At 38.3% G+C, this 26,190-nt stretch overlaps 1 long non-coding RNA gene across 15 annotated transcripts in view; it reads right to left on the bottom strand.

Annotated features, from left to right (window-relative positions):
* The window catches only part of LOC113459698 (uncharacterized), a 201,238-nt gene that overhangs the window by 134,450 nt on the left and 40,598 nt on the right, over window positions 1-26,190 (bottom strand). For 12 of the 15 annotated variants that reach the window (XR_012579180.1, XR_012579181.1, XR_012579188.1 and 9 more), the window contains 2 exons: window positions 4,748-4,782; window positions 3,143-3,217 (listed from right to left, as the gene is read on the bottom strand). This is a non-coding gene — a long non-coding RNA (uncharacterized LOC113459698). Of the gene's footprint in view, window positions 1-3,142; window positions 3,218-4,747; window positions 4,783-5,609; window positions 5,651-15,595; window positions 15,682-26,190 lie in introns of all 15 variants that reach the window. The other 3 variants (XR_012579186.1, XR_003381187.2, XR_012579179.1) reach the window with 3 other exon arrangements.

The following is a 26,190-nucleotide window of genomic DNA, read 5'->3' as shown; positions in this document are numbered from 1 at the left end:
AAGCAATCCAAATTTGAAGATTTATCCAAAATTTATAACTGGTGTTTTTCTAAGGGTCCATACTATTTCTCAAATCTAAGTAGCTTTAAATATTGGGACTTTTCTAGCTGGATACTCAGGTTTTGACATACAAGAGGTTCTCCTTAGGTGAAATGGAAGACAATAGGAAATACAATATGAATAAGATTACATCTGTGAAGATAGTCCCAGAAAAGAGAATTGTGAATTTAAAAGGGTTCAATTATGATTTCTACTAAGGACTAAGGTGAATCAACCTAATAAACATATTTTTATTTAGAACAGTCTTGTAGCTGTGCTTTTTTAAAAAGTAAAGTCAAAATTGTCCTTAGAATATGTATGCCAAAAAAATAAAACCTTAGCTTTCTCTATAAATCAGATAGTAATTTTTTTACTATGACCCCTTTCTGTGAGTAAAGATGAATAAATATAGGAGTCTTCTGTAACATCAGAAAGGAACTGATCAGCAGTCCCAGTAAATGTTTTTCATAAATAATTTTTATTGAAAAAAGGAATAAGTGGTTCAAAATAAAACTCAGGTAAATACTACTGTACCTGTGGAATAATGAAGGGAAAGTTTGACAGTTCAGGGTTTGAAGTACCACATCAATGTTTCCTTTGCAAGGAGGATGGACAGGCTTACGGAATGGAGTTCTGCATGTTAACAGTAAGAATGTTTTTACTGACTTCAAATCATGTAATATAAACTCCCGGGGGAGAGTCTGGAGAATTTTCTAGGCTCAAAATACTACATCTTTAACAATATAAAGCTTCACGTGGATGCATTATTTGAGAAGTAATGCATGACCGTCCTGTTAAAGGCTGCCATAGTCTTTAAAAGCCCACAGCTATGATTGCATGATGCACCTCAGCTTCTGGAATGTTTTATTTCTGAATGAATAATAGAGAAGCCATAGCATTCTAAAACATATGGTTCTGCACTTAATGGTCAAATAAATTGTATATATAGGGAGCATATGTAGATGGGTACCTTTCTATATATATAGACACACACACATAAAAATTTTATGAGTAACACAGTCTTGTACAGTAATAAAATGAATAGGTCAGGCTAGGGAAGTACTTCTAAAGTGTTTAGCAGGAATTAATATTCAATCTTCAAGTTTTCTTTAATGTTTTGTCACTCAAATTTCTGGAGCAAAAGGGAAAATATGCATCAAACTTGGGTCTTTAAATATATACTTCCTCATAAAGAATTTAAGCTGTGGAATCAAATGCCTACTATTTGAACTTCCAAGGAAAAGAAAAGCAAGGATTTCAAACATAACTAGTTGCATCAAAGGAGAGTTTACAAAAATTTTTATAATAATGACACAAAGGATGCAATTTTCCTGTTTCAAATACAACAGAAAGTTATTAAGATAGCAGGAAATTCAAAATTTAGAGTATAACTGAGTATCCAAGACATGGAAAATTCTAGCTGATGAAGGCCAAGGTTTTGTGAGATGTAAATTCCCCTGAATTTCACCATCCACTACTGCAAACATATTTTCTGTGACCAGTGATGCACATAAAAAAAAGGTTACTAATTATCAGTAGTAATAATTACACATTTAACAAGTTACCATTATACTTCAAAAAGTTTTCACTAATGTGTGAATAATTATTGGCCTAATTAAGTGTCTGATATTGCATTTACAAACAAAAATGAAACATTAGTTAGGAGTGTGACATTATTTTTGCAATAGATAAAAGGAAGAGGTAATTTGGATAACTAATTTCTGGACTGAATTTGTTGCATGGAGCTCCAAAAAAAGGAGGTAATTTTTATCCTTCCAAACATTTAGAGGCATATTTTCCCCTTACAGCTCTCCCTTTCCAGTGCAGTATTCAACTGTACATCCTTTTTTTCCCCTGTAAAGATGAAATCAAGAAGAAACATCAGCAACTCTAGAAGTCCTGAGGGCTTTCAGGGTAGCTGTCTTTTGGGAGATAGAAGGGGTCTTGTGCAATGCCCCTGCACGGAGAATATATCTGCTTTTACTGGCAGAGTTCAGAGTGCCTTGTGGTGCCTCAGGCTGCAGAAGTTGACAAAATCATGCAGTAGACATGAATGCCTCTCAGTGATACACAAGTGATACACAAGTGAAAACATTTAGCAAAAATCAGCTTAGGATGCAGCACATCCCAAAGAATGTCTATTGTTACAGTGCCTTTCACCTGGTTGCTGTTTCTGTATTAATTTTCCTCCTACCATTTCACAGGAAAAATAGAGCCAGGTGCCGTGGTAATAGCAATTTATCCATGTATCCATTTATGGTCATTTGAGCCTCAACAATGACGGACAGTAAATTGTGGGAAGGAAAATGAAGCCTCCCTACTCATCTGCAAATGCCTTGATTCCACAGTTTTCCATTTTTATTAATATTTGAGTGAATTTCCTTGGTCAAGATTACTACATTTTATCAAGCACAGCCCTAAGTCATTTTTGCTTTAACGTCCCCCAATTACTGGCCAGTGACAGAAAATTACAGCAGCCCAAAGGACAGACTATTTCTGTGATATTCTCCCATTCTTCCTTTCCAATTCATGACAGAATTCCTTGCACACTAGACAGGCTGCATAGCTGGTTCTCCTACAGAGCCATGAAGCCTATGGAAAATACACCATCATTTTTGCAGGATGCCTAAAACTTCAGGAAAACTTATTTGAACAGAAATGCAAAGTAGTGTGTAAACACAGTCCTGAGGCTGCCAGACCTCAGCTAACTCGCATAGCTTTGAATCAGATTGCATCTCATAATTTCTCCTGTGCAAGACCTTGAGACAAACAACAGGATTTGCAACATTCCAGCATGAAACTACTGTAAGTGTGCCACAGCTGTTTAACTCCTTGTACTCTGGTCAGAAAACCCTTTATCTATGCCACAGCCCTGAACCCCTGCATTTCATATTGTTTTATTGCTTCAGTACGTGCATGTTCAAAAGTCTGCTTTAAAGCCTCTTCAAAATGCAGTCTGGAAGCTTTATATTGTTTTCAGTAGGAGTTTGTAGGACCAGTACTGAGAACACAGCAGGCTTAGGTACCTGTATTGCACAAATCCCTGAATACACACATCCCTCTTGAACCCTTGAACCAATGTCTGGCGGGAATTGTTTCTCACCTGTTTCTCAAATGAAAGGGCAATGGAAATACTGAGCCATACTCTTCAGTGCACTCAGGGCAACTCTGCTGTGTGCTGGATAAGTAAAAAAGACAACATTAACAGCTGAAATGGAGCCTTGCCATACTTGTATATGCAAATTATATCCATTAAAAAAAGTAGAAATTTTAAAAAAACTTCCTCTTTCTACACCCTCCCTCCATCACTTTTGCTGTAGCTTCGCAGGAATGCCTAATACTTCAGGATAACTTATTTGAACAGAAATGCAAAGTATTGTGTAAACACAGTCCTGATTATTTAGTACCTGTCATGGGCCCCAAAGATGACCCTGAAATGTCTCCCTTAAGCCCACATGTGGGGCTGGTTGGTGGTAGCAGCCTGGAGGGCTGCCTGGAGACAGTCTCCAGAAACAAGACTGTCCAAAATATAGGACCAAGAAGTTGAGGGGAAATGACAGGTACTTCTCCTGATAGAAGGGGCTTCAAAAACTTTTTCCAATCCCTGAGAGAAACCTAAGGTCAGGTAGGGCAAAGACTGCATCCCCTGTATAATTTTTCACCTGAATACTGCCCTTCCCTTGTTTAGGAATGTGTTAGAGAGCTGTGGAATGAACAAATGAATGATCTCTTTTTGGGAAATGCTCTAAATACATCCCTTCAGGTATCAGTGGGCTTTGCATCAGCCCATATTTGCTTTCATTCTGATTGGTTTAGATGCACCTTTTCTGTTCATATCAGTGCAACTTGACCAGAGCCTTCAAGATAAGCAAAAACTTAAAAGCTTTACATAGGGATAGGCTTTATTAAAAGACACAGTTTAAGTGTAGATTTTTAAATGCTTTTCTCAATAATGAAATAAGCAATGTTGGAGGCATGTTACCCAATCCAACATATTTTCTTGTGCCTACATTTTAAACATATATTCCTCCACCTTTTGAACTCATCATGTCACACCTCCATAGTTTTAAGCTGGGCTAGAGGTAGTGATAGAAATGTGTTAATTGCAGTTATACTTTCTATAGCATCAAAAACATAACATCAGAATTTTTTTTTTTTCAAATAAATGCTTCAGATCAGTATGCCTTAAAATATTCATCTGTAGCAGTGATTCCTGGTTAAGGAACTTTTCATCTGCCTTTCAAAGTTAAATAAATTACTGGAGGAAACATTCTCTGAATTGCAGAATGAGTCAGCAATACCTTCAGTGTTTTTGGGGCCTATTTTACAGAGGTTGCTTTTGCTTAAGCCATTAGCAACTATTAAATTTATTCTCTTCATTTCATGTTGTATACAGCTGATGGGAACTGGGGGGAAAAGGCAGCTTTCAAGGCATTAACCCCTTCACTCCACAGGATGATTTTTCTGCTTGAAAGGAATTTGATGATTTCAGCTTTCTTCTCCTTCTTAACTTTGCCTCCATTAGGATTGCCTGCATGAATAAGGGGTTGCAGAAACTAGCCCTTATATTGTAATGCAATCACAGATTTATTCAGCTCTGCAATCAGCCACTCGTCTGTGATGATCATCTCAGGGTCCTGCCAAGAGTTTCTGGAAGGCTCTGTGCTAGCTCTCTACTGATCACATAAACCACCAAAAAAAAAATTACCTATATATTACTTTCCACTAATTCAGATCTGTGTTCTGAGGGAAGAGAGAAAGAACCATTAGAAATCATAAAAAACGTTGCTTCTGAACACTAATAAAATAACCATGCATACCATGCCAAACAAAAACAAACACACTGAAAAACTGCAGATACAAATAAAATCTTCAGTCACGTTAAAAAAAAAAAAAAAAAGAAAAAAACCTCAACAAGAAACAGAAAATGAGGGAGTGAAAAAGTCTGAAAAAGCAAGATTTAAAGAAGGGAAATGGTATGTGGTTTGAAATGTGCATTTGGAAAGAAAAAGGATATCCAAAGATCAGCAGCTCTGAGAACAGCCCATTTACCAATGTCTAAATAGCTAATAACTGAATGTAAATGTGTCTCCTCAATTTAATAAAAAATGTACTATTGTATTATTTACTACAGTATAAACTTTAAAACATTAACATGAAGAAGACAAACAGAAAACTGAATGTTTACTATGTCAAAGACTTACATTGCTTTCCAAAGTTTGAGTCAAATATTACTACTAATAATACTGACAGGAATATTTCCCCTGATGTGAGTGAAATTATTCTGAGCCAGAGTATACAGAAAAGTCGAGTTTGGCCATTTGTCTCTTGCTTTGTGATATCCATTTCCATTGACTCCCTTGTGGTTTGCACACCTGGAAAGAGCCATGGACTCTGGCATTACCTAATGGCCTCAGTTCTTTGTATGAGATGACACAAAATCTTTTTATTTCTAGTGTGTCTACCCCCCTGGAAGTGCCACTGCTGTTTTCTTGTTCAATGGCTTTTATCTGGCACTTTCAACAAATATTGTCCTTGCTCTCTACACTTTAAAATGATAAATGCATCACCTGGAGGCTGTATCCACCAGTTCCTGTGTAATACTTCTCTCCTAAAATGTGACATAACATTTTAGAAATGGAAAATTAACATCCCACAAGGAATTCTCAAAAGGGAAGGACACATGCAAGTGCAACCATGCAGTGAACTAATCTTTAACCACAAAATGCCAATGTACTCTTGAAAATACCGATAAATGCTGCAATGAAGCACCATTTAAGCAACTGCATATAAATCACACAAAGCAACCAGTGGCAGACACTCCTTGTATCTGCTCAGTTGTTAATAGTCTTTCTCAAAACTGGAGTGGTTTTCCATGGTGCTAATGAGAACTTTTGCTAGCACACCTTCCATGCACTTGAAATCCAGCATCAGGGGAAGTTCCAAAAGCTGCACCCACACTGCTAAAGGTACCCCTCAGACAGCCAAGTAATGCAATGTCTGCTACAGCAGTTTTCTGCAGGTCTGAAATGCGGGACAGACACACTCTGAGAGCACGTCACCCTCCCCAGTCCTGACTTTGACATGAGAGGATCCTTTTCCTCTGCAGTGCTGGTTTTCTACCAGTTTGTGTACCCAGAAGAAATTTTTTACCATGGTAGGGCACTGGCATGGGTCATCTGGAAGGAGCTGTGGATCCAGAGCCTCATCTCTGGAAGTGTTCAAGGCCAGACTGGACAGGGCTTGGAGCAATCTGGTCTAGTGGGACACCCATGGCGGGGGGGTTTGAAACCAGATGATCCCTTCCAACCCAAACCATTCTAAAATTGTAAGTTTTTACCCTGAAAGGTAGGATGTGGTTGAGGGATGGTGCAGTGCTAAACATTGTCCTGCAAAACACTCCCCAGGTAGTTAGAACATAAACCCCTCCTCCCTCAGATTCCCCTGGCTGCAGCACAGGTGATGAAGTGTGGCTGCAACACTGGGTAGTGATAAGTGATGTTCCCACACCAGTGCAATGTGCTCTCTACACACCTGAATATAATTTGGTTCTTTCCTGAGAAGAAAACTTACTGCAGCTGATTACTGATTTGCTACTCAAACTGTGTTATTAACTTCACTGGGGGACAAATGTCTTGTTAGTGTGAACTGTAAACATGATAATATAATTTCCATAGATTAAGCTATAATTTTCTGCCTTAGGAGCAATTTTGGGACCAAAGAATCTAGACTGACACTCATCCTGGAAGTCCAGAAATGCCCTGTGTGACAGGTTGGGCCTTCCATGCCTAGGAAAAGCCACAAACAATCCCTCAGAAGATTTTTATAATTGCACTCCCTTCTTACACAGCTAACTATGCCAGCTGGAAGCTGAATTTCACACCAGTGGTCAGCAGTGTACCTCCTGAAGTGAGAAGATCTGTTTTACAGCCAGGGGCACAATATGACCTATCATTATTAAAGGCCAGAAGAGGATTCATCTCCCCTTTGTGAGCAGTACCACTGACTATTCTTGTGAATTACTGCTTCTCAGAAAGAGAAGTACAATACTTACAATCTTTTTTAACATCCAAAGTAAATAGCAAGCTCTCATATCCAACAAAAGTTACAATAATATCTTCGTTACGAACAATTCAACCTAGTTTTCATCAAAATAGGGGATAGTAATAATTCCAAAATTCCATAAAGCCTTTAAAATTAACCCATTTTATTGCTATAAGTCCAGACTTTGAAAACCTAAGTTGCATTTTACTGTACAAGTATGCCCTATGGGACTGCTCTTAGCATATATTATCATTTGTAGTGTGTAAATCAATATCCACTGGGCCATAATTTGTAGTCATAAATCAGATTTTACTGTGTAATTTCAGAGGTGAATTGTATAGGGAAGTTCACACAGATTTGAAAAGTGAAGAACAATGTAAATGTATTAAAATGTAGGGCTCCTTCTTATCACTTTAAAAAAGGTCTGAAATTTGGAAAACTTGCAAAAATCTCTCATTATTTCTGCAGATTGCTCATAATTGGATCCAAGAATAAAGAGGAAAAAAGTCAAGCCAGTACTTAACTAGAAGTATTAACTACACATTGTTCTCCTGTAAGCACTCAACAGATCTCTTCTTGTTAAAATTATGGCAAATTGGAGCAGCAGTTCCCTTCTGAATCAACCTTCATTTCTCTGTCCTTCCCTGCTGAAGACTGTTACATTTTGAAGGCACAAATGATTATTTATTTATTCCCCTATAAAATGCATGCATGGTCCCAAAAGCCATAATATAACACCCTGCAGTACCCACAAATGCAGTACTCATTATTACAAATTATTAGATCACTTAATCTTCTTTGCCAGTTCCTTCGTCAAAAAAAAAAAAAAAATCACAGTCCCCCTATACAAGCCTAAAATACAAGACAATAAAACTAATAGTAATAATAATGATATGTTTCCTTGGTCTTTTACGACACAGGAAACAAATGCCTCTCGAGTTGTATTGCAAGGATATACACATTGCAAGTTGATACATGGCTGAGTCAGTCAGCTTGTTACCTTGGGGATGATCAGCCTGGGTAGGAAATGTTAACTTGCTTTTTAGGATCGGGAAAGAACTATAGGAATGAACAGAAAGCACATTGCTCTTGGTTTGAGTCCTTCCCTTTAGGATGAGAGAACCACCTCTCAGACCTTTGACTCAAAAGGCCTCTCTACCAGCAGCAGGATTTGGTGGGTTTTCTTTTCTTTGCCCAAGTAACTATGCCTTGTCTGGAAACTGAAGCAGGGCAGCATCAGCCTACAGGCCAATGCCAGATCTACTTGGGATGCTCACCTTGTCCTGGCTTTGTATCTTGCTTCATCCTATTCCTCAAACCCAGCTTCTGCTCCAGAGATCTGTTCATTCACCTGACCTTTCCCATTACTCCCTTCTGTGTCAAGGAGTGTTTTCCTTCCATTTCAGTCAATGAGAGTAAGCAGCTGATTACAAAGGGAATTTCTGAGCAAGAAAAGGCAAAAGCAAAGGCATGCTCTGCATTCTGAATCATCCAAACCACAATATAAGTAACATAGTGAAATACAAAATCTCATTCTCCTGAAAGCAATTATGATCAGAGGTGATATAAAAAGAATATGAGTTCTGCATGCCCTCAGAAGTCCCTGCATTGGTGATGAAATTAGATCTTCTAAGATCTCTTGAAGTGAAATCACTTTATTTACTTAGGCTACCAGTCCAGCTGGACCTGAATCAGGTGAGCTCTGAAGAATTAATTTTTCAGCTCTTAACACTGACTGGAAGTAACAAATTCCTGGTAGGTGTAGATACTACAACTCTTTTTCTCAGTCTGAATATCTGAGAATTCCTTGTATAAAAGGGATAACTGTTCAAAATAAAAAGAAAGAACATCTTCATATCTCAGAAAACTCTACTGCAATGTATGTGGTGACATTGGAACCTCTGTCAGCTAAAACCCAATTGATTCTTGGGTTGGGTATCTTAAAGAAGAAAAAAGAGATATGAAAATAGGAAAACTGTGCCTTCCTTCATTGGTAAAAAATCTGTGGGGTCCTGAGTTTTTCCCAGTATTAACGCCAAGTATATCTGTATTAAAGAGTCATAAATTTGGCTGTGATTTGTTTTGATTGTAGCACTAAGAATACACACATGCTCAGCACTCCTGGGCAGCAGTAACCATGATTTCATTTTTTATTGTTTCATGATATTACTTATTAGCACACCTGAAGGAGTCCAAGTGAAGACCAGTGTCTAATATGGCAACACAAACCTTCAGGTTCTTACAGTATGGGAAATGTGTGTGGTGTTTCCAAGGCTTCAGACTTAAATTCCGTGAGACAATCCAGTGCAACAGTGACATCTGTGGCATCTTCAACAAACATTCTTAGATAGTGTCTCTAATTAGTCACCCTCTCTTATCTCTATTTTACTTCGAAATGGAGTAAACTTCAGGATTTGAGTACAATCTATTTTCTGTCGCCATTGTGGTGCAAAATCACATGAAAAAATTGTTAAAACAATTTTTGGAAGCAAGAAATGGAAACGTTGGTTCCATTTCAAACTAGTTCATTTCAGACTAATCACACCACAATAAGGTAGGTGGCTTGATCTTCAGGAAAGAGTTGTGATATAGGCTCTCCTTCTACCTCCTTTGTCAGGCAAATGTAAAAACAGCTCATTAAATAAGCTGAAATTCCTAACCTGTTCTTTCACTCCCACTCTTCCAGTACCTGCATCAAACAATTATGCAGAGACTCTAACACAGGCAATGTAACATATTCTGGGAACATAGAGTAAAAGAACCTTATTAGCTCTCTCTATTAGCTGAAATGAGCAGGAGCTAGTAAGCTGAATTTTAGGTGTAGGGCATTACACATCCCACAGAGATAACAGAGAAAATTCACGCCTCTTTTAAAAGCTGTCAGAGTGTAGGCTGGGAAAGATAATACAGCACTGGGTTGCATTAAGATCAGGTACTGTGCAAACAGAAAAGGTGGAAACTTAAGCAAAACTACAAAAGCTCAATTTCAGAAGCTAAATTTTGCCACAAGGTCAGATTGCCATGTTGCTGGGTAGCTGAAGAATCCCAGAAGACAGACAGCCAGGCACAGAACAGCTCATTGCAGGTCTCTGCAAACTTCCCACAGAAATCTGCACTGAACAGGGAGACTTTGGCCCTTGCATGCCTCTTGATTTCTTGCACCTGTTCCTCATTTCTAGGAACAAGCAGTTACAGTCATGAAGGCCCAACCACACAGATGCCATTTCTTCCTTCTCCATTTGCCACCTAAGAGTCACGCTGAAATCCACATGTGCCACCAGTTTCTCTCTGGATTTAAATACTATGGAAATAAGGAATTAAAAGTGGAGATAGCAGAGTGAAGCTTTCCTGAAGTGAATATAAGAGCTGGAAATGAAATCTTGAAAACTGCAAGATTTCAAGAACAGACATTTTGGTCTCTGTGTTTGACTGAGAAATGGAGGCAAAGCAGAGAGAAGGATGCATAGGGCTGATGGTCCTAGAAGCAAACCTTGGCAAGGGGAGAAGTTCTTTGCCAAGTTTGGCCTGTAACTATTACTTATCTAGCCATTGGTGGGAAAAATCATAGAATGATTTGGGCTGAAAGGGGCTTTAAAGATTACCTAGTTCCACCTCCCGTGCAGGGATAGGTTTCACTAGAGCAGGTTGCTCAAAATGCCAGCCAACCTGGCCTTGAACATACCCAGGGATAGGGCATCCCAGGCTTCTCTGGATAACCTTTGCCAGTGCCTCACCACCCTCACAATAAAGAATTTCTTCTGAATATCTACTCTACACTTACCCTCTTTTAGTTTAAATCAAGTGCTACACTTCACACATGGGCATCTCTTTCCCCATGAGTAAGCAAAAGGAATTTGGCAGCCTGGACAGGACTGCCACCCCTGCCAAGCCTACTGAACCACAAAACAACTTCCCCCAGAGAAGCTCAGGTATTTTAAATTTGTCTAAACTGAATTGACAATGCCAGCTGCACCATTCAAAACTGCAAAAAGCCTTACAGTGTCCAGCCTTCTACCAGCATCATAGACATGGCTTTCTCAGAAATTAATTTGAGTTGAGAGTGAAATTCAGAATGGATTCTTTCCTACATGGGAAATCTAAAACTTAATTAGGTAATAAGATGCCAGTGCTTTATTGCTCAAGGAGAACAAGAAGGGAACGGTTCTGTCCATATTCCTTTTTGCATTGGGGAACTGGTAGTCTACAGACAGGAGACAAACATGGGTACTCTTGATTTTTTGTTACAGCAGCAAGTCCCTGCATACTCCTTCATGAAACAGCTTGTCTAAAATTCTACTTGACAAACGTATTCTCTAAAGTGGTCTCAGAGATTTGTTTCATCTTCATTAGCAGTTCAGCTCTTTTTAATAACAGATTTTGAGGGCAGGTGAGAAGGGAGGGATTCTCTTGCTGACAACTATTGCTGAAAATGAATTTTAATTTGTGTGTGTGTGTGTGGAACCAACTTAACATGGACAAACCAGCCCCTAAAACAGTTAGGAAGAAATTAAATCTCTCCATGAACAGACCTGTATTTGTGATTTAGAATATCCATTTTGACTGCCTAGTATATAAAGACAGGTACAACATGGCAGTTACTAGTGTCAAGTTCTTGACCTAACAACCCAAGTGGAGAAAAAAACAGGATATTTTTATTTTCCTATATGCAAAAGCAAATGAGCTGTGATCTTACATACTTTTGGTTGTATAGAATAGAGATATTTTATTCTCATCCCACTTATGGGAACAGATCCTCATCCTCACAAGTGTGTGTAACGCCCTTTACACTTGATAGGAGATTTTTTGACTGTATAATGCCAGGGTTGATGACCTGACACTGTGTGTCTCTGAATTCTCTTTCCCAAGATCCAGAGAGAAGTCCGATTGTCTGGGAGAGCAAGGGATGCATCTGGGATCCAGAATTCCTGGCCTAAATAAAGCAGCTCACAGATTAGACAAATTTGTTCCAGGACTCAAAATAAAGAAGGAGTAGAAAGGTGACAGAAATTTATTCTTGTCTGCCTAACTGAAAGAGTAAGAACTCCCCACAAACATGTGAAAAAAAAGAAATGCATATGGCAAATATGGATTTAGTTTAGACTGCAAAGTATACCGACACTTTTAGCATGTCTGTGGAAGACCTTGACATATCTCAATGGAGAGGGTGTCTATACAAACATATCAAGAGCAATTTTATTCTAGATTAGTTTGCACATATCTTGGAAGAGCACCATGCAAAGGATGCAGAGCCAGGGTTGACCCAACTAACTCCAGACCCGAGTTACATTCAGTCTTTTGAGTGGTTAGGCTTATTTTCTCACACACAGCACAATATCTCACTTTTGAGAGGAAGTTACTACACCTTCAACTGACTCTTTGACAACCCTTACCAGAAGGACCAGTTTTACTGACACCAATTCCTAAAGGCATGGTGCTGGTCTTTCATTAAATTGAAGGCACTGCTTGAAGAAATTGAGCTTAATTAACTTATGATAAAGCACTACTAAATCAGAATCTGGTATCTATTCTTTGGAAATAACCAGAATTTCTCCTTGCTTTCAATGAGAGAAAAAGACTTTATTTTCCTTAGCTGATAATTCCAATTAAAAAGTCTACAAATCACATCAGATTAATTAAGTTTTATGTGAAAGTACAAGTGTATATATTTTACTTATTAATGTATTTCATTTGCGCAACTCCGGTTATAAATATTGATCTGTTTGGACCATTAACTGAAGTGCAGCTTTAAAAATAGAATGATCAAATTCAATAAAACCTAAATTTAAGAATAGTAAATTTTGTTTTTTAATATAGAAACCATCAGCTTAGCAGAAGCCAGCTGGATTGAAGAAGACATAGCTATGTGGCTACTGAAATTTCAGCAGCCACTGAAATAGAGATTACAAGTGTATTCTTCAGCTGTTAAGAAGGAGCCTGGTTTCTTCTGCTGGTTTACTAGTGGCAAATTAGCTTAAAAGAGTCACCATAAATAGATAACATAGGGTAGCTAATGTCAAATGTGTTTATTAGGCTAAATGAGAGTATTAACCTTAAATGCAACGGGGTTTCCTGTCCACATCCAAAGTCATTCAAAGTCATTCAAAGGTGTGATTGGTGCTTGCTGTTATGACCCTGCATTCTGTGTCATCTGAGACTTGCAGGCTCTGCACTCTGGCCATGGTTAATCAAACCCTTAAAGATCACAAGGGCACTGAGAGGTTAATCATTATCTCTCTGTTATTCTTTTGCAAGGGAGGTAGGAATCTCAGGGGTAAGAGAAGCCTGCACAATGAAAAGGGGAAGGAATAAATAAATTATAGTTTTCTAGCCAAAGGTAAATTCATCTGTGCATGTTGGATTTATCATGATCAGAGAACAGTGCCTACATGATATAGAATACACAGAATGCAGAGTGATAGCAGAGCTAAAGGTGAAACTAAGAAAAAAATAAGAGTTTGTCCAAGCTCTGTCTGCAGAAGAGGTGATATTGATGCTAATGGTTGCCAAAGAAAACTCGAGAGCTTTGTTTGTGTTTATGGAAGGCTCTCACAGAGCCCTTTCCAACTCACATGTGACTGGGTGAAGAAATACGGTAGAGCTGAAAACAACCCACGCTGTCCCTACTACACCTGATACAGAAGGGGTGCTGGGGAGCACCCTCCAGGTTACAGCTCACACATCAGACTTGTTCCAAATCTGCCTCTGAAATAGCTGAATGTTCTATTTTACTCAGGCTGGGATGAGAAAACCAGACCAGTTTCAGCTCAGTTTGACCTAGCATTCAGCAGACACCAAGTGGAGGCTCACAAAGTTTCCTACTTGCTGAGCTACTGTCCTCTTGAAACAATCCAATGCAAGTAAATGCTATTTAAATCGATTTTGTGCATTCACAGACAAAATTGGTTTAAAATTTATTATGTGTTGTGGCTCACCATGTCGAGAGAGAACAGAACATACATTTTAAAAAACAAGCAGGTTTTCTTAAAATAATCAAACATTCAATAAAAGAGGTTTATTGCTGCCATCTTTATTTGTTAGTAAGGGGAATGGACTATTTTACTCTTCTTCTTGCAAGCTAAGCAGTGTTGAATAACCACGGGAAGGATACAGGGATTTGCTTTATTAAGTTTAATAATAATTTCAATTGTCTTTGAATTTATTTTAATCTTGATTTAAATATATTATGCAGTGTATTCATCTCTGCAGTTCTCGAATTGCCCACTTGCATAAGAAAATACACTTCAGAATATGCTTATTAAAGAACATAATGGCTTTGAGGGATTTTCAAAGCAAAGAAACATTATAATCTTCTCTCACTGTAGTAGTTGCATATTTCAAATGTAGACAATGTTTGCTTTACGATTATTAATTATTATGGCTGCCAGATGCAATTAAAAAACAGCTTGTGCTCTTCCTATGGCTCCCTTCAAGCATTCACCACTTAAGTCATTACTGAAATAGCTAGATTAGAAAATACTAATGGCCAGCATGTGTATGATCTTTACTCCCCAAAACCCTAAAATAACTTGCAAAAGAGAGCCATTATTGACCTGTTGTTCTGAGGAGAAGAAGTGAAGGGCGGAGACATTCAGGCAAAAGCATTTGCCTATTTGAGGTAATTCCACTTGTAGGAATTGTTCATAGAGGGTACAAAGCCTTTTCAAAGGCATTTCACCACGTAGTGAAAGGACTTTCAAAAAGCTTTCAACAAGCTTCCTCTTAAAGGGCTTTTAATAAATATTTTCAAAAATACTCAAAAAAGAAAAGGGGGGAAGAGCGAGAGGATAAATTTGTTAATGTTCAATTATTCAGAAGAGTGGAAAGGAAAGAATGCTGTAAAAGCACACAGAAGTATGGCACCGTAGTGGAGAAAAACATGAAAGCCAAAATGCCGTGTCAGTAAATATGCAGTGATGCACCAGGAGACACAATTTAACCTGATATGTGCAAGGACAGGCTCTGAACTATCTGCCCTTCATCCAGAATGAGAGCTCCCAGTCACAGCAGCTGATTCCATAAAAACATCACTTGGCCCAAGAAAAACACAAGGGGATGCTTGGAAATACCAGGAAACAAATAGAGAATCAAGCTGTAAATGTAATTATTTCTTTTTATAAACCCATGGTGTGCCCATACTTGAACATTGCCTGCAGTTCTGACTTTCTGGTCAGAAAAGCTGTACAAGGGTGAGAAAACATTCAGATAATACCTTATATTCTTGTCACATAGACAAGAATAATGTCCAAAGTAGAAATAACTAGATTAAGACTCTTTTGCAGAGAAAAGAGAGAACCAAGGGTAGATGTGACACAAATTAATAGAAATGTCAATAACATCGAGAAGATCATTAGGAAATTATTTGATTTTTCACAGCTCAAGAAATAGGGGAAAAAATGACATTATCAGATGACAGGCTGAAAAGAAACAAACAAAAGAAGGCATTTTTATAAGCAGCACAATTAAACTGAGAAATTTCTTGCCCAAGATTACTCTAAATAATGTTTATTCTTACCAGTTCAAACAGCAACGGGGTCAATTCATGAAAATTATTCCACCAAGGAAGGTAAATCCAAAAACAATGTTTATATCCAAGGATTGCTGGAAGCAGGGAGAATATGTCAGAGAGGCATCGATGTATACTTGCCCTGTTATTGTGATTTTTCAACCATTAAGTACTTGACTACTGTTGAAAGCCAGCTACAGGCTAGATGAATCTTACCACCCCTTAAAAATGCCTCAGTTGTCTGAAGAGGCCCTCCACAAATAGAACTATTTTTGCTGATACAGATACTTCTGTTATTTATTGTGGTCAGTGGACTTGCCCAAAGAAGCCCAATGGATCCCGAACAGAATTTGATACCATAGATGATACCAACATCTGTGAATGATTTCCTCTTGGGTGGAAGGATGGAATATTGACTATGTTGAAATCAGCAGAAGTTTTGGCAACCCCTGCAGTAGAAGCAGGATGTCACCTCATTCTACCTGATTCCCAAGACTCAAATCCTCCCAACATATCAGCTTTTCTCCGGGTGACTGCCTCAATAGTCAACATGAAAGGACAAGATTTCCAAAGTACAGAAGGTTGCAGCATGCTGTGCTGGTTTTGGCTGGGGTAGGGTTAATTTTCTCCACAGTAACTGCTACGGGGTGAGCTTTGGATTTGTGTTGAAAACAGTTCTGATAATGCAGAGATGTCATTGCTACTGCTGCTGCACAGAGTGAAGGCCTCTTCTGCTGCTTGTACCGCCTCACCAGAGAGTGGGCTGGGGCTGCACAAGAGGCACACAGCCAGGACAGCTGATCCCAGCTGACCCAAGGGATATTCCACTCCATATGGCACCATGATCACGGTGGAAAGCTGGGGGAAGGCAGAGAGGGGGTCGTTTGGAGCATTTGTTTGCAAGTCACTGCTACACGGGATGGAGCCCCGCTTTCCTGGGAATGGCTGCACGCATGCCTGCCTGCCTGCCTGCCTGCCCAGGGGAAGTGAGAATGAATCCCTTGCTTTGATTTGCTCCAGCACAGCTTTTGCTCTGAAGCTGTCTTTATCCCAACCCATGGGTTTTTTCACTTTTGTTCTTCCAGTTCTCTCCTGACCCTATGAGTGAGGAAGTGGTTGCATGGTTCTCAGTTGCTGGCTGGGCTTAAATCACAGCACATCTCTTCAACACCATGTGAGAGGAAGCGTTACTAAACAGGACTTTATACTAAAACAGCATACAAAAATGTAAGAGCACCGTGACTGTGGAATTGGTCTGCTACAGTCAGTCTCATCAACACATTAGCTCTGTTTTAACATTCAGATAGCTGACATTGAAAGCAAACCTGATTTTGCATCTTAAAGAGAAGCATGTAAAATGTTTTATAGGCTTTCACACTTTATTTGAAGATTATCATAAAGTGAGATTTTTTTCATACCACAAAGAGTGTAAACCATAAACCTTTTATGACTGCTGACAGTTATCACAGTTTTATTCAGAGAATGATCTGGTCTATATTTTCATCAGAGTTGAAAGCATCAGAATTGAAGTTAGAAATCCACAGGTGGAAATGAACTGTCCTTAATTGAAGAAAGCCTCCCTTAAAAAAAAAGAAAATTTGTAGTTATATGGGTTGTGCCATCACATTTTCTTTGGCCTTTGAAAAAACATTTGAATCAAAAGATTATTTGATTTTTAAAAATGAACATGTTAGTGGATTTCAAAAAACTCTTGATATAGTATTACTCAGGGGATGAAACGTGGTGTTATGAACTAGAGAATGAGTAAACAACCTCGTGTAGCAATATACATTTACCATATTAACTTTTTCTTGATCCATACAAAAACAATAAAGGAATGAAAACAGAATCACTGCTTGTTAAGAAAACCTCTCTATAAGGCAGAATTTTCTGCCCATGCCTGACATGGCCCCATTTATCAGCGAGAGTCATTTCAATATTTCTTTAGGAGCAGTAATTTGCTTAACTGTGGCTAAGCAAGATGGCTGAAACTGCTGGGATACAGAGAGATTTTTTTGCCATGACAATTCATGAAGTAAACTAATCTTGTCTTGACAAATTAATCAAATTTTTGGGTTTTAAGTCTAAATCCAACAGATGAAGCTAATCCACTGAGGGTTTTAATAAAAAGAAAGGGGAAATGAGATGAACCATATAGCTAAATTATAACTATATAGCTAAATTATTGAAACTAGACAGTTGGAAAAGCAGAGACAGTTTGTACTTGTACCAAGTTAGATCTCATGAAACCATGTAATGGAATAAAAACCTTAACAAAGAATTAAAACAAAGATGGAGGACTTTAATTGAAAACTTGATCAATTAGCACAGAGGCCATAAGAAGGAGGCAACAGAGCATGAAATTTGATTAAACTGAACCATACGTCCTACTTCATTTTCAGCGATGTCGCAAAACTGATGACCTTGAAAAGAGAAGACATTAGAAGAGTGTAAAATAGCAGTTATCTCAATGCTGGCTAAAATAGGGAACTGATAATAAATATTGTACAGCAAAGAAGCCTTAAATTAAAATCACATACATATTCAGAATGGAGAGATGGGTAGTCATAAATTGCAATAATTGACACGCAATCCAAATTTATTACAATGGATCTAGGCAGAGGGAAAGCAAGAAAGTGCCCTAACTCCACAAATTTGACAAACAGAGCAGATCATACTCCAGCTCACTGACTGCTCAGATTATTGTTTGATAGTTGGCATGATTCTACTGCATTAGGTGATCTTTTTGTAGTCAGTAAAGTAGATTAAATTCTAAAGATGCATTGAGTATCTACAGTAACACAGCACTGGAGTCACAACATTATTCTTCTGTTTTGACCCAAAATAAAATCAGGAAAAAGGCACTCCTTCACCCATGTCATGCTACCACAAAGCTCCCAAGAACTCCTTTTTTTTTTTGATAGGCAAAATAATAGCTGAACCTGTTACACCCCTTTGGATACAAGATGCTTTTGTTCTCTTTGTTCTTGCTGCAGAAAGGTAAAGCTCTCCATTGCCCTTACAGACCCCTACAGCATATGCCCACCCAGCTGTGAGCCCTTATTCTCATAGCACTAAATGCAAGGACTCTGACGTTCCTACTGCCATACAGAACCACCAACATCAGCCCCAGCAACGTGTAGCTTACATCTTGAGCTGCATTTCAGCTTTATCCCAGCTATAAACAAACAAATTATGCCTTTCTGACCTAAATCCTGCTAAAACAAAAGGTTCTCCTTTAGTATTTTTTAACAACTTGGACTGACAGGGGGACATTGTACAGCTTCAGGGCTTTATGTCATGTGGCTGTGGTGTTCTGTTTCTCGACAATGCTCCTTGAAATTAGATTTACTGTCATGTGGCAGCTTAAGTGATTCTGAGGTGGATTTTTTCCAAAGTGTCATGTCCTTGCAGACATGCAATGCCAGTAAGATTTGAGTGAGATCATCCCAGGTTGTTTTTGAGAGTCCCACTCATTGTGAATTCCAAAACAAAACAATATCAAACATATATATATCATGTGATAGTTTTGCTATCAGTGTTCTGAGAAAAAAAAATGTCATGAGTAGAAATTCCTTGTAAGAAATTTGAAAAAGACCTTTTTAGGTTAAAGAGGATTTACATCTTGCTTTACCTGTTTGCGCATACTCAATGTAGAATAGTATTAGTATCATGTCATTTTCTGTTACGATGTCACAAAGCAAAAAATGAATATTTAATTTTATAATGGCTGAAAGTGAAAGGAATTTCTGCATGTCCTGTATCAGAAAATACAGCACTGTACTGTCTTGGAATAACTAAGTCAATTAAACACAATTAAATAGGTTGTCCACTTGGGTGCTTCTTACTTTACAGATCTACATCCCTCTGCAAAAGAAGAAAGGGGCAAGCACTGGTGTAAGACTGATTTGCAGTGATCAGGGCTCTGGGGCATCCTGTCATGGGGGAAAAGCACAAAGCACAGAGAACACTCACAACTGTGAGGAACATTTAATTTTTTCCAAATAATTAGTGAGTAGTTTTGTTTTTAATCTTTTCCCTTATTTTTAGCTTCCTTTTGAATGGTCCACCAAATGTTTTTGCCTGCAAATTTCAGTCTGACCCTTTTAGATCTTTCTTAACCCACTCTTCTCTAATTCTATGGGAAATGGAGAAAAAGTCTGCAAACACTGGACATTTTTTTCATACATTTGCTTACATTTTCCTTGTACTGAGGGAGTACGAGCAGAGGCCTTCATATTCCTGTAAGGCTGCTGGTTTTTATCTTCTTCTTCTTCTTCAGTGTGTGTACAAACTTTCCTTTCCAAAGCAATGAAAGACACCAGTAACCAGTCAAATAATCATATAAACACTCCTCTGAACAATATCAACATGGCAGAAGAAGGAGTATTATTTATGAAAACTGATTTTTTCCCTTTTTTTTCCAATAAAGCTTAGAGAAATTTGCATCAATTTGGCTTCTGGGTGTCCATGGCTTTTCTCTCTTCACTTTTTTTTCCTCCCTTTCATTCACTTATTTCTAGTGGTTGATTCCTTTCTAAATTTTGTATCATCCATGAGAGGCATAATGTATTCTGAGATAGTACTAGTTTCATACATTGCACTAAATGAAGTGTATTGCTAAATACTACTTTTTTTGACAGTCAAGTGAGATATGAGAATAAACATGAAAATATCAGTACTAATGGGCTTCTAAGAAGGGAGTACAATCTGTTAATGCAACCATGTTGCAAAAGAAAAAAAAAACAAGGAAACTAAGAATTAATTTTCAAAAAGAAACAAAATTACCAAAGCAGATCAGTAATTCACATTCCTCAGAATTCACAGGTGCCAGGAAGAGACCACCACTGTGTTTTAAATATGCACTGCTGCTGCATGGGCTGTAAGAACACAAATAGTCCCACAGTCCATTTTTAAAAGGCATTTTTCTCATCAAGCCCACACAACCTCACTGCTCAGCAATGGCTCAAAGATACAGTAGATCTGAAAAAGATGCAATAACAGCATATAAGAAAGACCTCTAGAAAAATCTCTTTGCTAGCAGGAATCACAAAATGAGTAGGGCATATTCAAGGCAGTTCAGCAGCTGCACTGAGTCATCCATCACATAGTGGCCACAATCATCATCTACACTGGCCAGGTACCTGTACCTGTGGAGGCTTTGCACACTCCTAACCCCAGAGTATGGAGTGTGAAGCTGTGTCAGAGAAGCACCTTCCTCTGCCTTCAGACAGAACCCAGAGAGGAGAACTCACCAATATCTCATTCCATAGGACCACACAGCCAATTATATTATCTGTATATTATTTGGGTTTTTTATGGAGAACTTGATGCATTTTTAAGGAGTGGATGGATGCTTTCTGTGGATTACACATGCTGATTCTGATATAGGAATACCATATGGATTTTTTAAGATGCCATATGGATATTTATTAGCAACGGTAAGCTTTGACAAATACATTAAAGTTTTTGTTAAAAGCAAATAGATTTCTCTAGCCTTTTTGGTACAATAAAACTTCATGAGTCAATGGAAAATTCTTTTTCTGAGAAGAAGACAGAAAAAGGTGATCATTCTGGAAGGCCCATTTCAACCAAAATTTTTTCATTCCAAAAATTCCTCCCTTCCCAAAGTCTATGTTATTGTGCATCCTGTAAGAAACACATTCTGAACGCCATATTATGTTTTTTACATGTTTTGGGATATGCACCAGCCAACCAGTGATCACTGTTACTCTCTTGCTGCAGCTCCAGTGGACATGTGGGTCCTAAAAACTCAGTGCAGGACCACAAGGAGCCAGATCAAAGATGCTCATTCTCAAGTCTACCCCCATTTTGGGCTCCAGCTTGCCTTGCCTGCTGTCGTACACTCATTTTATCCTCTGCAGAACCCTTAGAAGCAAACAAGTCTCAGAAGGGGTTTGATGCTGCGGCCAGAGAACAGGAATTGTAGGCAGCCTGGCCCATGGGCAGTGTCCAGGCAGCAATGCAGATGGACAAACTGTCTGCTCACCACGCAGAGAAGCAAGGCCAGCAAGAGGAGATTTTTAGACATGAACAGCTGGTGCTTAGGAACTGGTATCTGCATGAGCTTCACTTTAGAGAGCTTCAAATTACTTCTGGTCTGGCCCCATGCACTGAGCTCATTGCATCTGAAGCATGACTGGAGCACGTGTCCTGGCTTAGTTTCATCCAAAAGAAATCCACTTTGAATACTCTCAGACTTGCTCATGATTTGAAAGTTTTCTAGGCATGGAGAATGGGTAGATTAACCCCAAATCCAGCCCAAAGTGAACCACAAATGTGGCTCCATCCATGAAGTCTTTAGCAGAAGAGTCAGAGATTTTTCAGACATCTCTGTGACATGAACTGTTTTTGATATTATCTCACTGACACCAGCAGCTGAAGGACTTCCTATTTATCAAGCCTGATTAGAGGAAAGAGGGTTCCCTAGACCTGGACATGTTGTTTTACAACTTGTGTGGCATGGTTTGTGTCATGTAATATGATTCTAGCAATACTGTTTGTGATATCTGACACCAAATTAAGAACCAATATAAATTTAGAAAGGGGGCTATGTTTCACTCTTTGTTTAAACTGTGTTATTGAGCAGAATGACATATGTTAGCTGTAAAATATGATAAGCATGGAAGATCTCAGGTAAGAAACTAAAATGAAATAGGGTAAATGAGGCATTTCAGCTCTTAGTTTTCTGCATTTTGGTTTTCTTTTTTTTCAGGTATTTTCATCCCAATTTAACGTCTACTGATGTTCAGCTTCTCTTGCCAAGTCCCCAGCAGGTTTATCAACCAACTGTTCATTGTTTTAACCAACAAATTTGTTCATTTTGCTGTTTAGTGTAGTACGACACTAACTGTTGGCCTTGCAGTGTGGCTTCACTTTAATAGATGATTTACTAATCATTTTATTATTTCAAAATTATCAACATTGCTTTTAAGATGTTACTTGAAACAGAGTGAGTATCATTCATGTAGATTCTCCTTTTCAAGTGGGTACTGCAAGTCTTTTGATTTTTCTCACTTATTTTTATCCTCTGTAAGACTTTAATTCTAGTAATTCTTATGAAAATTTCAAGAACTAGAGTTGTGTTTGCAACTGCAGCTTTTAATTTATGATTCACCACTTTTGGAATACCAGACCTAAGATACCCTGCAGCTAATTTTCAAAGGTGCTGAATGTCCACAGCTGCTGCTGGCAGCTGTTTGATGCTAGTCTGTCTTGAGACTGGCAGAAGGATGGCATGATAAACCACAAGACAATATTGCCAGTGGCCCTGTGTCAGCCCTGAGCTGAGGGAATTAGGGCTAAAGAGAGGGCTGCACAAGTCAGGAAGTTGTTATTGGTTTGTACATGTGCCATTCCACAATCACCCTCTGTGAGAAGTTTATTAATGCCACAAATATGAATGAAGCACTTCAATCTATGTTCAAAGACATTAAGCTTTCAAAATAGCTTTGGGAGGCAAACAGCTTAGGAAGCACATTTCTAAGTAAGCTCCCTCTCTCATTGCTCATAAAAATATCTATTCAAGGAGGTAGTTTGGAGTACCCAGCTTAAGGCTGGATTTACTGACAAGAAAATGTATCTGTGCTCTTACTCATTATTCCATACTCTCATTCTGCTAATAGCACTCTGTTGGTACTTGTGCTTTCCAAACACATGACCAGACAAAGCCACACAAACATTTCCTTTTTCTTCCTTAGTGCAGAGTTGTGTACAACACCACACCAACTGTAACTCCACACTCTTGCTTTGCTTAGCAGTAACTCTGTATAAGACCTAAGGATAAAAAACAGCTTAATTACTGCATCCCTTTAGACCTGCATCTAAGCCAAGCAGAGCTTCTGATCCTGGCCCAAAGCCTGCAGGAATTTAATGGAGAGCTGTCTCCTCTACTGCAATTAAGACCTGCCACCAGAAATGCTTTGCAGGCAGTCATCCACTGTTACTTCGAGTGAGGGAACCAAGCAAAGACTTTTTATGATTTTGTCTTAAGAATTCATACATGGTCAATAGCTGTTTTACATTCAGAAATGTTGAATTAAAATAAAAAGGTGCCAGTTTTCATACTCACCTTGAGAGAGAAAGTATAAAATTCAATCTTGTTTCACCTTTTGCTTTGATTATGTCATATTAAAACCTTGTGTTTTGAAAAGTTGGAAGACATTAGTAAATTTTTTTTAATTTATCAATTTTGTTATTCCCCTTAATTTATAAGGTTTCATATTCTTTATATAATATTCTTCAGACATTTGATTCAATATAATACTCTTCTTCAGCATTATTAAAATAAAATTGTCAAGCATTCCAAAATAAAATAGATTAGCATTTCTAGTCTAACTGAGATTTTCATTGTAATTGAGAAAAAAAAACTCTTTGAAACTCCAGAATATGTTGTGGGATACTACTTTCTCACTTGCTGTGCTTCTGGGCCCTTATTAACAATAAATGTAAATAAGAAATACAAGCTAGTACGTCTACAGGATGAAAATGAAGTCTTCTAAATCTCAAGTCAGATATTATTTCTGTACCTTCACACTTGAGGAAGAAACTGTGCTAGCTAGCAAAGGTTAACACATCACATATTCATGTCAGTAATCATTATATAGCTTTTCTTTTTTCTTCATTCTGTTCCAATAACACCTAAGTGCTGGATGACAATCATAACTGCAGTTTACAATTACTTTTTATCCCAAAAGATCCTAATGTGCTTTAAAAGTCTTTATAGAAATGTGGTTAGCAGAGATTATTTAGTCTACCACTTCTGTTCAGACACCTCTGGTATGAAATTTGGCAACTGTTCAACATCCTTATCACACAGAAAACTAGAAGTGAATAGGTGAATCACAGGTCAAAAACATAATCATCTACCAGAGATGAGACCAGAGTTTCAAGATTAATAATAATAACATAACCAGAACACAAGTTAACATTTATGTCTGAGGGAATGGTCTCTATGGACAATGATGTGGAGCTTACCAGGCTCTGGGAAATACATTACTTTCTTTGAAATGAGTCTCTCTCTTTCTCTATACCCTGCAAGTGCTTCTGGAGAAAGTGGAAAAGTGACCAGGTTCTGGGATGCCCTTCTCTATCATTCGAGAAGAAGGACGTGTAAGGACCTGTCTCACTTCACTCTTGTGAATCACCTCCATATGATCCATAAATTAAAGGCTTCCCCACACTGTCTGACCTTTAGTGAACAGTTATACAGACAGTGTCTTTTTAATATCATTCCACTTCATTAATGCTTCATGCTCCACCCATCATCTAACACCTGCAGTTGGTTATACACTGTCCTTTCAAAGGAATCCTAAAATCCCTGAAACTAATCCCTAAAATTTCTGTGTTCTGGAAGTAGTCTTATGTGTCTGGAAATGGAAGCTGGTCATTCCATGACTTCAGAACTCATATCCAGATACAAGACTTTGGGATGTAAGGCCCTGCTGCACTCTCCCACCTCCCACCCTTTTGCATTCTGCCTTGGCTGGAATAGAATCAGAGGTGCTTATTCCAAAGGGAAGTGGCAGCAACCTGTGCATTGCACACTCCCTGCAGCAGAGCATGAAGGTTTACAAAGGTCTTGGCAGGGTTTATAATGGTGCTGCTCTTGCTACTGTGAGTCAAGAGAGACTGAGCCGCACTTGTGGCACACAAAATGCAGGTGGGACCTTTCCTCTCCTCTTGCCAATATCAGATTCTGGCAATTTGCATACATGGGGCCAAATCATTATCAGATACTCCAGTTGCACCTGCATTGCCCAGGATCTTGGCTCCAGGCCACATCTGCTGAAAGGATTCAGAGCTCAGTGCTGCTCTCATTGCATGTATGAACTGAGTCTGCACTGAGAGTGGGCTGAGCTGTGCTTAGCTCATTGCTCACTGACATACTCATGCAATATAAAAGAAATCATTATTTTTCAAATATTGGTAAAAAATCATACCTACCTCAGTTCCTTTATTTCGTGATTTAATTATTTAAAGTGCCAAGGCTTAAATGAACTACTGAAAAATGAGGTATAATTCTACCTAGAACACCATTACTTCACTGAAATTTAATGGCCCACATGCATTGTCATTCCGATGCTTTGTTTTCATGCACACATAAATTTCCAAGGAAACATGTTTTGAACGTGTTTTGAACTGAGTTCTTTTTGGTGGCCTTTCCCATGCTCATTTTGATTTTCTATTTTATTTTTTGATAACACAAACAGGAATTTTTCAGCATTGCTTTACCACAGGGAGAGTGGGCACGAAGAGAACTTAACTCCTATGGCTTATTTAAAAAAAAAAAAAAAAAAAAAAAGTATCATTTTTATGGGTTCTGGCACCAGGAAGACATAAAATTACAAGTGTCTTCATTGTGCTTTTTTTGTGAATGAAGGTCTTGATGGGTGTAGGACCTGGCTGTAAACAGTGCTCTTTAAACTTTCACAGAATAACTAAAGTTTTACATAGGAATAAAGTCTTCAACACATTTGGTTCAAAATCCTGCCAAATCACTATCAGTCTTTTGAATCATGATAAAGGTTTTAAGTTGAACAGAAATATATATTAAACTAAAAGAATATCTGAGTTTTTCAGAA

Source organism: Zonotrichia albicollis, chromosome 2 (genome assembly GCF_047830755.1).
Source record: "Zonotrichia albicollis isolate bZonAlb1 chromosome 2, bZonAlb1.hap1, whole genome shotgun sequence".
In the NCBI taxonomy this organism is placed as follows: domain Eukaryota; kingdom Metazoa; phylum Chordata; class Aves; order Passeriformes; family Passerellidae; genus Zonotrichia; species Zonotrichia albicollis.
Note: the sequence above shows the minus strand (reverse complement) of the source record. Positions and strands in the feature narration are given on the sequence as shown.